A 14,610-nucleotide genomic window follows, 5' to 3' on the forward strand; every position below is an offset into this window, starting at 1 on the left:
TAACCCTGCTAATTCCCCATGTTACTAATCTTTTTATCCTTGTACAAGTTTTTAAGTGTCACGGAAATTCAATTTTGTCTTCCGAAATGCAAAAATGATCAGTCCTATTCTCTTGGAATGTTGCAAATATTCAAATGAGATAATATAAGCATAAAGAGTCCCATGTGTGTGAGGCCAAAAGATTTGAACAGTCACCTGAAGATATGTGGATGGCAAACAAGTCATGAAAATATGTTCAGCATCAATACTGAAAGCAGAGACATGAACACACATCTGCACACTGATGTTCATAGCAGCATTATTCATGATTGCCAAAAGCTGGAAACAACTCAGGTGTCCATCAACTGATGAATGGATAAACATATGGTGGTGTATACACATGATGGAATATTATGCAGTGTTAAGAAGAAATGAAGTCGTGTAACATATGACAACATGGATGAACCTAGAGGACATTATGTTGAGTGAAACGAGCCAGACACAAAAGGACAAATACTCTATGATTGTACTATTATGTGCAAAATGTGTTGTGTAAACTCATGGTGTTAATAATTAGAATACAGGTCACCTGAATATAGAATGAGGTTAGAGAACAAAAAGCTGAGGTTTAATCTGGGCTGAATTAGTAAAAATGTTGTTCGTAAATCTTCAGAAATGAATAGAAATGGTGAAAGCACATCATAGTGTTTGTAATCATCAGAGCTTTTTTCTGGATATGACAGTGGCTGAAAGGGAAAGCCTAAGGGCATGTATATTACTAGAAGGAAAGTTGAAACTGTAACATGGTACTGTGTATAAGAGCAAAACCTCATGTAAACAACGAATATGTGTGATATTGCATATATAAGACTGTTTTTACAAAATATAAATATACTACAAGGTAGGAAAAGATTAGCAGTTATATACAGAGGAGAAGCATAGAGAGATTGAGCGGTGATGTGTTTTATTTGTTTTTGTTTATTATTATTATTATTGTTAGAATAATGAAAATGCTTTAAGAATGATTGAAGTGATGAGTGCACAAATATGTGATTGCACTGAATACCACTGATTGTACACGTTGGATAGATTTATGCTTTATTAATATGTACCAATAAAATTGATTTGTTAAAAAATAATAATCACTAAGGATTAGTAGAATTATATTGAGATGCCACTTGACATACTATTGGAATGATCCGAACAAAACAAATGGACAAATACAATTGATACCACCAACTACTAGTAAGAGCAAGTAGAACTCTCATACATTGCTATAGTAATTAGGAGCTGTATTTACTCCTGAAAAACATACCCGTTTTAAAATTCAAATTTTATTTTGAATTCAAAAATTAAAATAACAGAAAAAGGCAGCTTAACAAGTTATGGAAGCATTACTCCTAAAAACTTTTTTCCAGGCACTTGTATCTCACCTAATTGCAACAATCAACTCAACTATTCTTCTACTTTTCAGAAAGATACACAAATTAACAGATTAGTTAAATAGCATAGTCAAGGTCTCCTTATTAGTGAAAAAAATGAAGAAGAGAAAAAATGTTTAATTATATTCATATCTCACAAAACAAAACCCTGTGTAATTTAAAAAAATCTTTAGCACTAATGTAGTATCTTCTTTGCTTATTTCTACAAAACACATTAGAACATTGTTGTTAACTATAGTCTATAAACTACATTAGTTTTCCTCATTAATTGCCACATTCTTACCACTTTGCAAGAGAATAACATTCCTGTATTTATATTATTAACTATAATCCCCTTCCACTGTCAAAATCATTGTTATACCTTCTATATATTCCCTATATTTTATCCTCCAGCTGTCCTCCTACATTAATCTCTCTAGACTATTTGTTTCAGCTGTAATCATGTCCATAAATCAACTGTTTTTATTATACTTATAATGTGCTAACATCAAGCTCATCTGTTACCACATATTTACATTTGACCTTATTAAGTATTCTACATATATCAAGCATCATCTTCCTTCTCAACCTATACTTCATCAACCAACCTATACTTCATAGTCCAACTCCATAAGTCTACAATTTTATTTAGTTCATATTAGTGAGAACATACAGTATTGGTCCTTTTGTGTCTGGTTTATTTCACTCAACATATCCCCAAGTTTCCTTCATGTTGTCAAGTGCTTCCCCAGTTGATTTCTTCTTACAGCTGAATAGTAGTCCATTATATGAATGTACTACATCTTGTTAATCCATTTATCAGTTGCCGGACACTTAGATTGTTTCTAGGTTGTTTTTAGGTTGTTTCAATTCTTTAGCAATTGTGAATAATGCTACTGTGAACATCAGTGTGCAAATATCTGTTCAGATACTTCTTTAATTTCTTCTGTATATATTCCTAGTAGCAGGGTTGTTGGATCATATGACAGTTATATATTTAGTTTCCTAAGGAACTGCCATAGAAGTTGCACCATTTTACTCTCCCACCAACAGTGAAGGAGTGTTTTCATTTCTCCACATCCTCTCCAGTGCTTGTAGTTTTCTATATATTTTTTAAAAATAATGGCCATTCTGTATGGTGTGAGATGGTATTTCATTGTAGTTTTGATTTGCATTTCCCTAATGGCTAGTTGAACACATTTTCATATGTCTTTCAGCCATTTGTATTTCCACACTGGAAAAATGTCTATTCAAATCTTTTGCCCATTTTTAATTGGGTTGCATGTTGTTTTGTAGTTAAGTTGTATGATCTCATTATATAATATGGAGATAAATCTTTTCTTAGATATGTAGTTTCCAAAGATTTTTTCCCATTGAGTTGGCTGTCTTCACTTTCTTAACAAAATCACTTCAAATACAAAAGCTTAATATTGAGGCTGTTGTTTATCTATTTTGTTGTTGTTGTTGTTGTTGCTTGTGCTTTGTGTATAATGTCCAAGAAGCTACCACCAACCACATGATCTTGACGATGTTTCCCTACGTGTCTTAAACTTACCCATTCTTGTAGGTGTGAACCCATTATAAGTAGGACATTTTTATGAGATTAATTCAGTTAAGATATGGCCCACTTCAATCATGATGGGATTTAATTCCATTACTGGATTCCTTTATAAGTGGAATGAAATTCAGACATACAGAGAGAGCCATAGAGGGGGGATGTCAGAAGGCAAAATTAACAAAAGCCAGAAGGGAAGGAAGAGGCTGGAAGAGGTCACTTTGTACCTTATCATGTGACAATCTATTGACTAAAGATCCCTGGACATCAGCCCCAGAATGCCACAGTGTTCAGGGAGAAAGTATCACCTGATGATTCCTTGATTTGGACTTGCTTTTAGCCCCAAAATCACGAGCTAATATATGCCCATTGTTTAAGCCAGCCCACTGCTTGGTGTTTGCATGAGCAGCATGGAAACTGAAACAATTGTTGACTGTAATAAAACATGAATTAGTGACTTTGGAAAAGCATTTGCAGTTTTGTATAAATAAAGTTAAGTATATACTTATCACATGACCCAACAGTCTTACTTCTAGGTATTCCCCAAAAAGAAAGCAAAAAACTGTATTCACACAACTTGTATGCTTATGTTCATTGCAGATTTACTCATAATTGCTAAATGGAGAAAAAACCCAAATGTTCCTCACCTGTTAATTGAATAAACAAGCTGTCATAAATCCATAAAACAGAACACTACTCAGCAAGCAGCATAGATGAAGCACAAATATGTTATATTAATTGAAAGAAGACAAACTCATTGCAAAACGGTGGGGAAAAAAGTGAAATAAGTGTTTTCCAGAGTCTGGGGTTTTGAGGGGAACTTGGCTATTAAGGGGTTGGCAGGATTTTGGGGGATGATGGAACCATTCTAAGTCTTGGTTGTGGTGATGGGTCTATAACTGTACACTGAAAAGAGTAGAATTTACTGTATGTAAATTATGCCTTAGAAAAAGACAACCTCATTTTCTTCAGCTTTTTATAATTTACAATGCGTTTTTCATATGCCATCAATTTGATCTTCAAAGGATTTAGTTGGTACAAATTATTATCCTTATTTCATAAATAAGGATTGAAATGTAGGCTACAAAGAACCAGGATCAACGTAGATTACATGAGTCTGTGTTATGCAGTAAGATGCTGAAGTATGTTTCCACAAACATAAGCTGTTTGATACTTTAAAAACACCACGTGGTATTTTTAGCATCAGATAGTTTTGCAGTGAACAATATACCAAAGTGTCATCCTTGGAAAAAGGTGCGAATTTACCTGGGATAACTGACTATCCATTGAAGTTTCATATTTTCTTCCCTTATTCTATTGCTCTTTTTCTGCAAAACGTGCTAAAAAAATTTACACCAAGAAGCCCTCAATCAAATTACTGAAAGGAAGTTGCTCTTAGAATCTAAGAATATGTTACTTTTGTTTCTTCCTACAAATTTTCTCTTCGTGGATGGTAAATTAGACAAGCTAACAGGTTAGTTTCGAAGACACTAGAAACAGACATGTTGCACCGTAAAGATTACTTTTCTTTAATGAGACAGATATTTTTCTAGACGTTTTTTCTGCCAGGGAGAAAGAAGACCATGCAAAGGAATTAAAATCTCCTGCAGCAGGCAAAATGACCTCTCACCCTCAAACTAAAGGGCTCTCAGAAAAGCAATAGCAGATCTCTTTTCCCCAAAAATGTAACCATCAGATGGAATTAAGAAGCCCAATCAGAACATTAATGATTTTCCAGTTATTTAGACTGGTGCTTAAAATAGCTTTTCTTTTCTTTGCCCAGAATAGAGAATAATCCCATCTTCTACCTAGTTAAAGAATTGAGGTTGATTTTAAGTGGGAACAAGATGGATATTGTCATATGAACTGAAATAGAATTTTCTTTGATCTCTTATAACTGATGAACCATATTAACTGAAAGGAATGGAATAGTGGAGAATAGATTATTACAACAACAACAAAAGCCACAGAGCCTGTGGTTATTTTGATTCAAACTAGGATACAATATTGAATTTGGAGTTACTTCTATGGCAGCAACTTGTTATTGGTAGCTTTAAGCAAGGTCTGATTGTTGGGACTCTTGGATTCATGTGATGGAAAATAATTTTACAATAGCTTAGAGAAAATGATGGGTTTGTTATAATATAACCGTTGAGTTAAAAAATTAAAAACCATGCCAGGTTAGTGGAAGAACTCAAATGAGGTGCTGGAATTTTATCAAGGGTCTCTGTAATAGGTCCCACTCATTATGTGTACCTGTTTTGTTATCAGCTCTCTCCATGAACTGGCTTTCTCTCAGTCTCATAACAGAAATCATTATCAATAGAGCCGCTATGAGTTTGGATATTATAATCCAAGCATTGATGAATGATTGGTTTCTTTCTTTTCCCAATCGATGATCCAATTTATAAAAAAAACATATATATGCAACACAAACTTTCCCATTTGAACCATTTTCACATGTAAAATTCAGTAATATTAATTGCATTCACATTTTTGTGTTACCATAACCGTCAATGATTACCAAAACTTTTCATAATCCCAAACAGAAACTTTGTACCCATTGAGGTTTTTTTTTAAAGATTTATTTATTTCTCTCCACTCCGCCCCCCCACCCCAGCTGAATGTTCTCTGTGTCTATTTGCTGCATCATCTTTGTCCACTTCTGTCTTTGTCAGCGGCATAGGAAACTGTGTTTCTTTTTGTTGCATCATCTTGTTGCGTCAGCTCTCCGTGTGGGAGGCACCATTCCTGGGCAGGCTGCACTTTCTTTCGCGCTGGGCAGCTCTCCTTACGGGGAGCACTCCCTGTGCGTGGGGCTCCCCTACGCGGGGGACACCCCTTCGTGGCAGGGCACTCCTTGCACACATCAGCACTGCACATGGGCCAGCTCCACACTGGTCAGGGAGGCCCGGGGTTTGAACCGCGGACCTCCCATGTGGTAGATGGACGCCCTATCCACTGGGTCAAGTCCACTTCCCCCCATTTAGTATTAACATGCATTTCACTTCCCTCCAGCCCCTGGTAACCTTTAATCTACTTTCACTATGAATTTGAGTATTCTAGGTATTTTTAATAAGTGAGATCTTACACATTTAACCTTTTGTGTCTGGTATATTTCACTCAAGATAATATCTTCAAGGTTACGATTCTGTTATAGCATATATCAGAACTTTGTTCCTTTTTACAGCTGAATAATATTCCATTGTATGCATATACCCCATTTTGTTTAGCAATTATCTGTTGATGGGCACTTGAGTTGCTTCTACCTTTTGGTATTGTGAAAAATGCTGCTATGAATGTTTGTGTATAAATACCTGTTCAACATCTTGCTTTCAATTTTCTTGGGTATTTATACAGAGAGAATAATTGCCAGGTGATATGTAATTCTCTATTTATCTTTAGGAGGAACCGTCGAACTATTTTTTTCAATGTTTGCACCATTTTACATTCTGATCAGCAGAGGGTTCCTATTATTCTAAGTTATTGCCAACTTATTTTGTTTTTTTCTTTTTTCTTTTTTTTTTAAACAATACCCATCCTAGTGGGTATGAAACAATCCAAATTTTTTATGAAAAATTTCCTGATCAAATATATATTAGATGTCCCTCTCTAGAACAAAAAATTATGAATGCAATAATGGGCAACTAGATTTTTGAATCTTGGGTAGGTACTGAACTTTGGACAAATAAATTGTACATGGATATAGAAATTGTTTCTAATATATGACTCCTACATCTGCCACTCAGTCAGTAGTGGTAGGGGAAATTCCCTGCTCAAGCAGTGATAGGCCAACATTCTAGCTACCATCTAGTCCACTGTTTCTCAAAGTGTGATGCACAAATACTTTTTATCAGCGTCATCAGAGATCCTTTATAAAATGTGGTTTCCTGGGCTATATACCATAGATTTCTCATTTTGGAATCTAGGAATCAGAATTGAATCTGGCAATATCATAATAGTCCCTTGGAAACTGGAAATGAACACTAAAGATAGATACCCAGTGCTTCAAGCCTTTCATTGACAAATTGAAAATGGTGACTTAGAGGCTTACTAATGTAAGCCTAGAAATTGACTCTTCTTAGGAAGTGTAAAATCTACAATCTATCTTCTGACTGTGTAGAACTATTTGACTACTGGCCAGATGTAGATTTTGCAAGGTTACCATCTTTGTCAATTTTGTTCACTAATGTAATTCTGGCACTTAGAACAGTGACTGGCACATAGTAGGCACTCAATGAATATTTGCTACATATAATTTAACATTAAGTAATTAATGTTCTCATGAATATTATTATTTAGTAGTCAACTTAATAACAGGTACAATAGAAACATTGTTATCTAAGAATAGACTCACAGTGATGCAAAATATTAAGGGGCAATAGTTAATATGGTTAATCCATATTCATCTCTTATGTACTCTTTATGTGCTTCTTCTTTTAAATTACAGTACTGACAATGAGCCAGGCTATCAGTTTCTATCCCAGCTTCATATTCTTTTCACTGCAAGACTTTCCTTCATTATGGGCATTTTTCAATTTATAAGTCTTAGTAATATGAATGCATTTTTTTTTCCTAGTAAAATAACATTCATCCAAGTTCACTTGCAGGAGTCAGGCAAAGATTAGCGGTAAATCTTTGTGGGTATGAGAGCAGAACTTTGGAAAGCATCTGCTACCATGATAGCATAGAAGAGGTACTAGAGATCTTGCTCCTCTTGCCCAAATTTCTATACTCTCTTCCTTTTTAATTTAAATGTTAAATGCATGTTTAGATATTAAGTAAAGAGAAGCACATGATCAGTAAAACCAGTAAAAGAGTTATACAGAAAAATGTAATTGGTTCTTCCTATCACTTCTTAACTTCTATTTAAAAAAAAAACTTGCAGCCTGACCTATAATATATACCTATATATCGTATATACACATATGAAAAATTTTTAATAGTCTGCTATTATACACATTTCATTGTTGCATCTTGCTTTTTTTTTAAGTAATAATACCTATGAACTTCCCTCCAGATTATATAATACAGTTTTATCTCATTCTTTTCAATATTTTAGCATTTGGATTTAACAGAATGTATTTTGCTTTTTACCTGCAAATAGATATTTGCTTTGCCAGTGTAAACAATGCTGAAATAAAAATTTCTTTGCCTATAATTTTATGCACTGTAGCAGTTTGCTATTGTTTATGAATTCCAAAAATAGTTATTGGATTATGTGTGCAAACTGGTCTGTCAGAGGTATCACTTTCAATTGATTAAATTATGATTAGGACTTGGATTGGGCCACAACAGTAGGGTGTTGAGTCCCCAGAGAAAAGACATGGCAAAGGACAGAGTTGGGAGTTTTTGAGCAGGAGCCCAGTAAGTGAACACAGGAGAAAAACACAGAGGAATAGAGATGGCTCCTTAGACATGGCAGAAGTCCCAGGAGGAGAGACAGAGCTGTTTGCCTAATAATCGACAGCTGGCCTCATGGAGAGAGCAGAGCAGCTGTGCCAGGAGAGAACCAAGTCCCAGGTAAAGGGGAACGCAGGAAGCCTGAACCCTGGCAGACTTCAGCAGCCATCTTGCTCCAACACGTTTCAATAGACTTTGGTGAGGGAAGTAACGTATGCTTTATGGCCTGGTAACTGTAAGCTTCTATCCCAGATAAATACCCTTTATAAAAGCCAACAGATTTCTGGTATTTTGCATCAGCACCCCTTTGGCTGACTAATACACACACTAATGTGGTTTTCTATAGATTAAGTTTTCAAAATGTGGGCCAAAGTCATATAAATTCTCAATTTTAATGGACTCATACAAATTAGTTTTTATAAAACTTCATGTTTTCACTAGCAAGGTGTGAGAGTTCCCATTTCATACCTTCATCCATATGGAATATTGCTCTATTCTTTCTTCCTAATTTTATAAGACAACCCTGTCTCATTGTAATTTTAATTTTAATTTCCCTAAACTATTAATGACATTAAGAACTTTACATAATTTCATCAGCCATTTGGCTGCAATTAAATTTCAAGGAAATGAGAACTCTGAAGTTACTCCTTTAAGCAACTCCCCAGACAAAAATTCCCTTTAACTTGAAAAATGCAAATCTATTATTTTATATTGAGTATATGGACACTCACATTATGAGAGAATAGGACCATGGGAAAGGACTAGACCTTGGTCTTTATAAGAGACAGATGACAGGGAAAATAACGTGGAGGGATAGCCACAGAGAATCTTTGTCTTCTCGAGGAGACGCCAGGTCAACCCTGAAGAGGAAACAAGCCTGTAAGGAAGGTACAAATGAAACTATCTAAATATTGATTAAAAAGCCAAGTCTTCATATGTAAGCCACATGTAGAAATACCAGCTAACAAGTGATTTTTAGTGGGGTCAACTCTGGTTCTACCTAGAAGGCTATGTTTTCTTCTAAGAAAAATGGCCAAATACTGCTAAGTGCATCCAAAGGGCTATGGCTAAGCCAATCCAAGTAAGCCCAGGGCAATGTTCTCAGGGAACCCTTTCACTGCTTTCTCCAAGTCCTGAGGAATGTCAGGCCCCTGTTTGTTTATGATGATGAGGTGGAGACTTAACTGGAAAAAATAACCTCTAGAAACCTCTTCAACTCCTGGGAGCCACCTCCACCCTCAAACCTTATGCATCCACCTATTCTCTGTAAGCCTGACAAATCTGGACTTTCAAACCTGTTGATACCAACAATGCAGCAAGACCATACTTGAGTAGCAATTCCATTCTAAGTGTCAAAACAACAGCCACCTTGACTCTCCAGGGCCTCTCTTGACAGTGTGGTCTTTCTGCTGTAAGCCCTGGAGACAGCAGGCTGGCTAAGGCCATCCCCTCTGCATAGGAATATGTCAGCCTAGATCTGCCAGGGGTCTCTTGGGATGACCTAGTTATACACAGGCTAACCTTTCAACAGAGAGAGCTGTGCTCCCGCGGAGAAGATCTTGCTGCCTGTAGGAAAATCATGTGAAAAGTGACTCCCCTGCCCTTTTGGAGAAATTAAAGTCTGTTTAAGATGTCTGTTGTTTTTCCATTCCAAAAGAGATCCATTGACAGAAGAGGCATAGACTCTTGGGGCTGGTTTAATTCCTAAGAAGGAAAGCAGGAAAGACTACTGGAAAATAGTGCCACTTCTGATTGTCCCCCTTTAAAACAAACACTCTGTCATTCAGAGGAATCACTTTGTCACATTGCATTACCTAGTGGAGCACACAAAAGCCCCTAATTCAGAAAATTCTGTCTCCTCTTTAAAACCACATGCGACTTAAACCTATTTACAGCAGAAATAAGTGAGTGCCCGTTCCCAAGTGCTTATCCTTGAGTATAATAAGATAGAGCAAAGATGGCACAAGATGCAGGTCAGGAAACCTGTCAGATATCAAGAGGGAGGATCTTTTATTTGTGGATTACCAGTGGAGCAAATTACTGATAAAACACGTTGTAGGAAACAAGTTATAAATTATAACAGCAGTCTCTGAAATGTCTTGAACGTACCTTCATCTGATTGCCCATGGTGATATTTCATATTTAATAATGAATTTTTTTGTCTACCATTCCATTAAAAAAGAGTACCTTGTGAGTATATGTCTGTCTGCATTCATGTCCAGCAAGTGGGGAGAGGGAAGATTTAATTGTATATGAGGGAGATAATGTCAGATTACTTTCAGAAGTTAGTCTTGGCTTTATTTCCCATGTGGTAGGTGATGATACTCAATGTCAAGTTGACATTGTCAATGTCAAGTTTAGCAAATCAGCAATATGTTAGTAGTATTTTTCTTTTTGGAACATTTAAAGAATGAGGAAATGGTCCATACTTAAATCTTACCAATTTCTTCCTTTGGCGATTATTTTACAAGTGCAGTGCTAATTATTCATAGGACTACCACTTTTGAGCTCTTCTATAAATCTGTAAAATTTCGTGTATCTCCTTATTCATACACACATTCATCTAAAGTATGAGAAACTGCTATGTGCCAGATCCAGTGTGAGGCAGTGAAGTTACAAATACGATGGAGGCACAAGCCTGCATGTAAGAATCTTACACTCTTATGGAAAGCAGACCTACAAGGAATGGCAAACACCTAAGATGCTTGTGATAACTGAACACAAAGTGTCATTGGAACATATGAAAAAGAGCATATAAATTACCCTGGATATGTCTTCAAAGATAAAGTTAACTAGACTTAAAGGAAGATTGGGAGTTTGCAATGCTAATTCTGGAGAGGGCATTCTAGGTATAGATGGTAAAACTCTGAGCATTAAATACTGAAAATTTTGTTTTTCAAAGCAGGAAATGAGTCATAACAAAGGATGCTGGTCTTTTAAGGAGTCATATCATGATAAAACTTTTGTGTCTTAAAAATGTGTTGAGATACTTTCTCTCATAATAAAGTATCGCAAGGAATTAAATTGCACAATCTTATTTACAAATTGAAGAGCTATTAGCAATGTCAATCAAATAATTGAAAATGGTGGGAGTCAGGAGGAAAAAGAGAGTACCCAATAAAAAAAAATACTGTAACTGTCAGGGTTAACCTGCCAAACATACGAACAAGAGCTGTGATATTCCATTTAAGTTGTTGAATTTATGTGTGCAGAGTTGTTTACAGTATTCCCTCATTATCCTTTTAATGTCTGTAGGATCAGCAGTGAATATCTTGCCTTTCATTCCTAATGTTAACAATTTCTATCTTCTCTCTTTTTTTGTCACTCTTGAGAGAACTTTATCAATTTTGTTCACCTTTTCAAAGAACCTGTTTTTTGTTCCATTGTTTTTTTTTCTCTACTATTTCTGTTTTTAATTGTTGGTTTCTGCTCTGTCTGTCCTCTATTCTTCTTGATTTAAGTTTATTTTCCTTTTCCTCTTCTAGTTTCTTAAGATGAAACTTTATATTATTATTTGGAAAATTTTGTTCTTTTTTAATATAGATATTCATTGCTAAATATTTCTCTCTAAGCACTGCTTTAGCCACATCCAAAAAATTTTTCATTTTCAAACATTTCATAGTGTTGTTTAAGATATGTTAAGCTGTCCTCTTTGACTCCTAGATTATTTAGAAATATGATGTTTAATTCATCAGAGCTTAGAGATTTTCCTTTGTATCCTTTTGTTATTAATTTTTAGTTTTATTGCATGTAGTCTGAAAACATAATTCATATTATTTGAAATCCTTTAAAAGTGTTAATATTTGAATGATGGTACAGGGCATGATCCACCCTGGTTAGAATTCCAAGTGCATTTGGGTGGAGTGTCCTATCAATACCAATTGTATCTACTTTATTTATGGTGTTCATTGCTTCTTTTATATCCTTGTTTATTTTCTATCTGTTGGTTCTGTATATTACTGAGAAAGGAGAGCTCAAGTCTCCAGTTGTAATTGTGGATTTATCTGTTTTTCCTTTCAGTTCTGTTAATTTTTTATTTGTATGATTCTTAATGGCTGTTATTAGGTTCACATTTAGAATTGTTAGGTCTTCTTGGTGAGTCATTCCTTTTAATATATAATGTCCATTATCCCTAGTAGTTTTCTTTGTTCTGAAGTCTATTTTGTCTAATATTAGTAGAATCACTTAAGATTTCTTTTGATATTTCTTTGCATGATATATATTTTTTCTACTTCTCTCCTACATAAAACATTATGATTGAAGTGAATTGCTTGTAGACAACATGTAGTTGTATCATGTTTTTGTATTCTATCTGAAAATCTCTGTCTTTCTAGTCTGGGTATTTAGACTCTTTATACTGAATGTTAATATTGATATGTTTGGGATTAGGCCTAAAATTTTATTGTTTGTTTTCTATTTGTTCCTTCTGTTCTTGGTTTCTCTATTTCACCTTCCCTATTTTCTTTTGGGTTATTTGAACCCTTTAATTGTTTCATTTTCATTTATCTATTGTGACATTAACTACCTCTTTCTGTATTTTTAGTGGTCAGTTGACAGATTGCAAAATGTATTTTTTCACAGTCTATATATAATCAGTATTTTACTATGCCATTTGAAATGTAGAAACATTACTTCCACATAGGATTCCTTGCCCTCCTCACCCCATTATTATGTTATAGTTCATGGGTTCTTAACAAGGGGTCTGTGAGCTTGAATTGAAATTCAAAAAAACATTATTCTTGTGGGGATGAGTTGGTGTGAGTGTGATATATCTGTTAAAAAATACACAGTATAGTGTGGACTTAGTAAGGGTCCGTGGTTTTCACCCGATTGCAAAGCGTCCATAGAACAAAAAAGGTTAAGAACCCCTGCTATAGTAGTTGTCCTTATATAACTAGGTACATTGGAAACCTAAGATGGAACTTCATACTTGATTCTTTCAACTGTCAAGCATATTGTAAAGAACTCAAAAGAATAGTCTATTATATTTACCCAAATATCCACCAATTCTGTTGCTCTTCCTTTACTCCTGATGTTTGAAGTTTCTTTCTCATATAATTTCCCCTCAGTTTGAAGAACTTCCTTAACAATTCTTTTAGAGCAAGTCTACAGTCTACCAATTGATTTAGTTTTCTTTCAACTGAGTGTTTTCATTTCACCTTCTTTCCTAAAGGATATATTTGATGAATATAGAATTCAGGGGTCCTTTGTTTCAGCACTTTAAAAATATTGTGCCACTTTTTTTCTGCTCTCCATTAATGTATTAACCCACCAAAGGGGTGCCAATGCAAAGTACCAGAAATCTGTTGGCTTTTATAAGGGTATTTATTTGGTGTAAAAACTTAAATTTACAAGGCCATAAAAAGTCCTACTGAAGGTTGCTATCTCACCAAAGTCAGTTGCCACATGCTGAAGCAAGATGGGTGCTGATCTCTGGCTGGTCTCTGCCTTTCCGTCTGGACTTTCTCTTCCTCTTGAGTCTCCCCTTCTTCATGATTTCAGCTGCAAGCTGGCATAGGCCTTGTCTCCCAGGGCTTCCTGTGTCAGTCTCATCTCTCTTCCCAAGGTCAGCTGTAAGCTATCAGACAAAAAGCTTCATCTCTCTTAGGCTTTAGCTGCTTGAGCCTTCTTTCTGTCATATTGAGGGTCAAAAAAATGACAGAGCACTCTCTTCTCATGGTCTTCTCATTTCTGTCTGCCCATGTGAGTGACCATTTATATCAGAACTATCACAGGAGCAGGGACACAACCTGAGTCATGCCTTACAGACTTAGTCGAATCAAAAAGCTCTAATCTTAACAGTAGTCTAATCAAAGCTCCCGCAGCTGAATTTAATACAATCAAAGGGTATCACACTCAGAGGAATAGATTAGTTTACAGACATATTCTTTCTCTTTTGGAGATTCATAAAGTAATATCAAACTGTCACAATTATTAATAATAAGAAATCCACAGTCATCCACGTTTGTTCTCCTATAAGTGAGTCATCATTTTTTTCTGGCTATTTTCAAGGTTTTTTCTTTGTGTTTAGATTTCACTGGTTTGTTTAAAAAGTGTCTGATTGCAGATTTCCTATGTGAGGTTTGCTTATCTTTTTGAATCTGTAGGATTGTGTCTCTTGCCAAACATAGATGTTTTGAGTTGTCATTTCTTCATGTGTCAGCTCCGTTCTTTTTCTCCTTCCTTTATAAGACTCTGATAACACAAGACTTTTTGTTGTTATCCTACAGGTTGTGGAGCCTTTGTACATTT

This window comes from Dasypus novemcinctus, chromosome 7, assembly GCF_030445035.2.
Source record: "Dasypus novemcinctus isolate mDasNov1 chromosome 7, mDasNov1.1.hap2, whole genome shotgun sequence".
In the NCBI taxonomy this organism is placed as follows: Eukaryota; Metazoa; Chordata; class Mammalia; order Cingulata; family Dasypodidae; genus Dasypus; species Dasypus novemcinctus.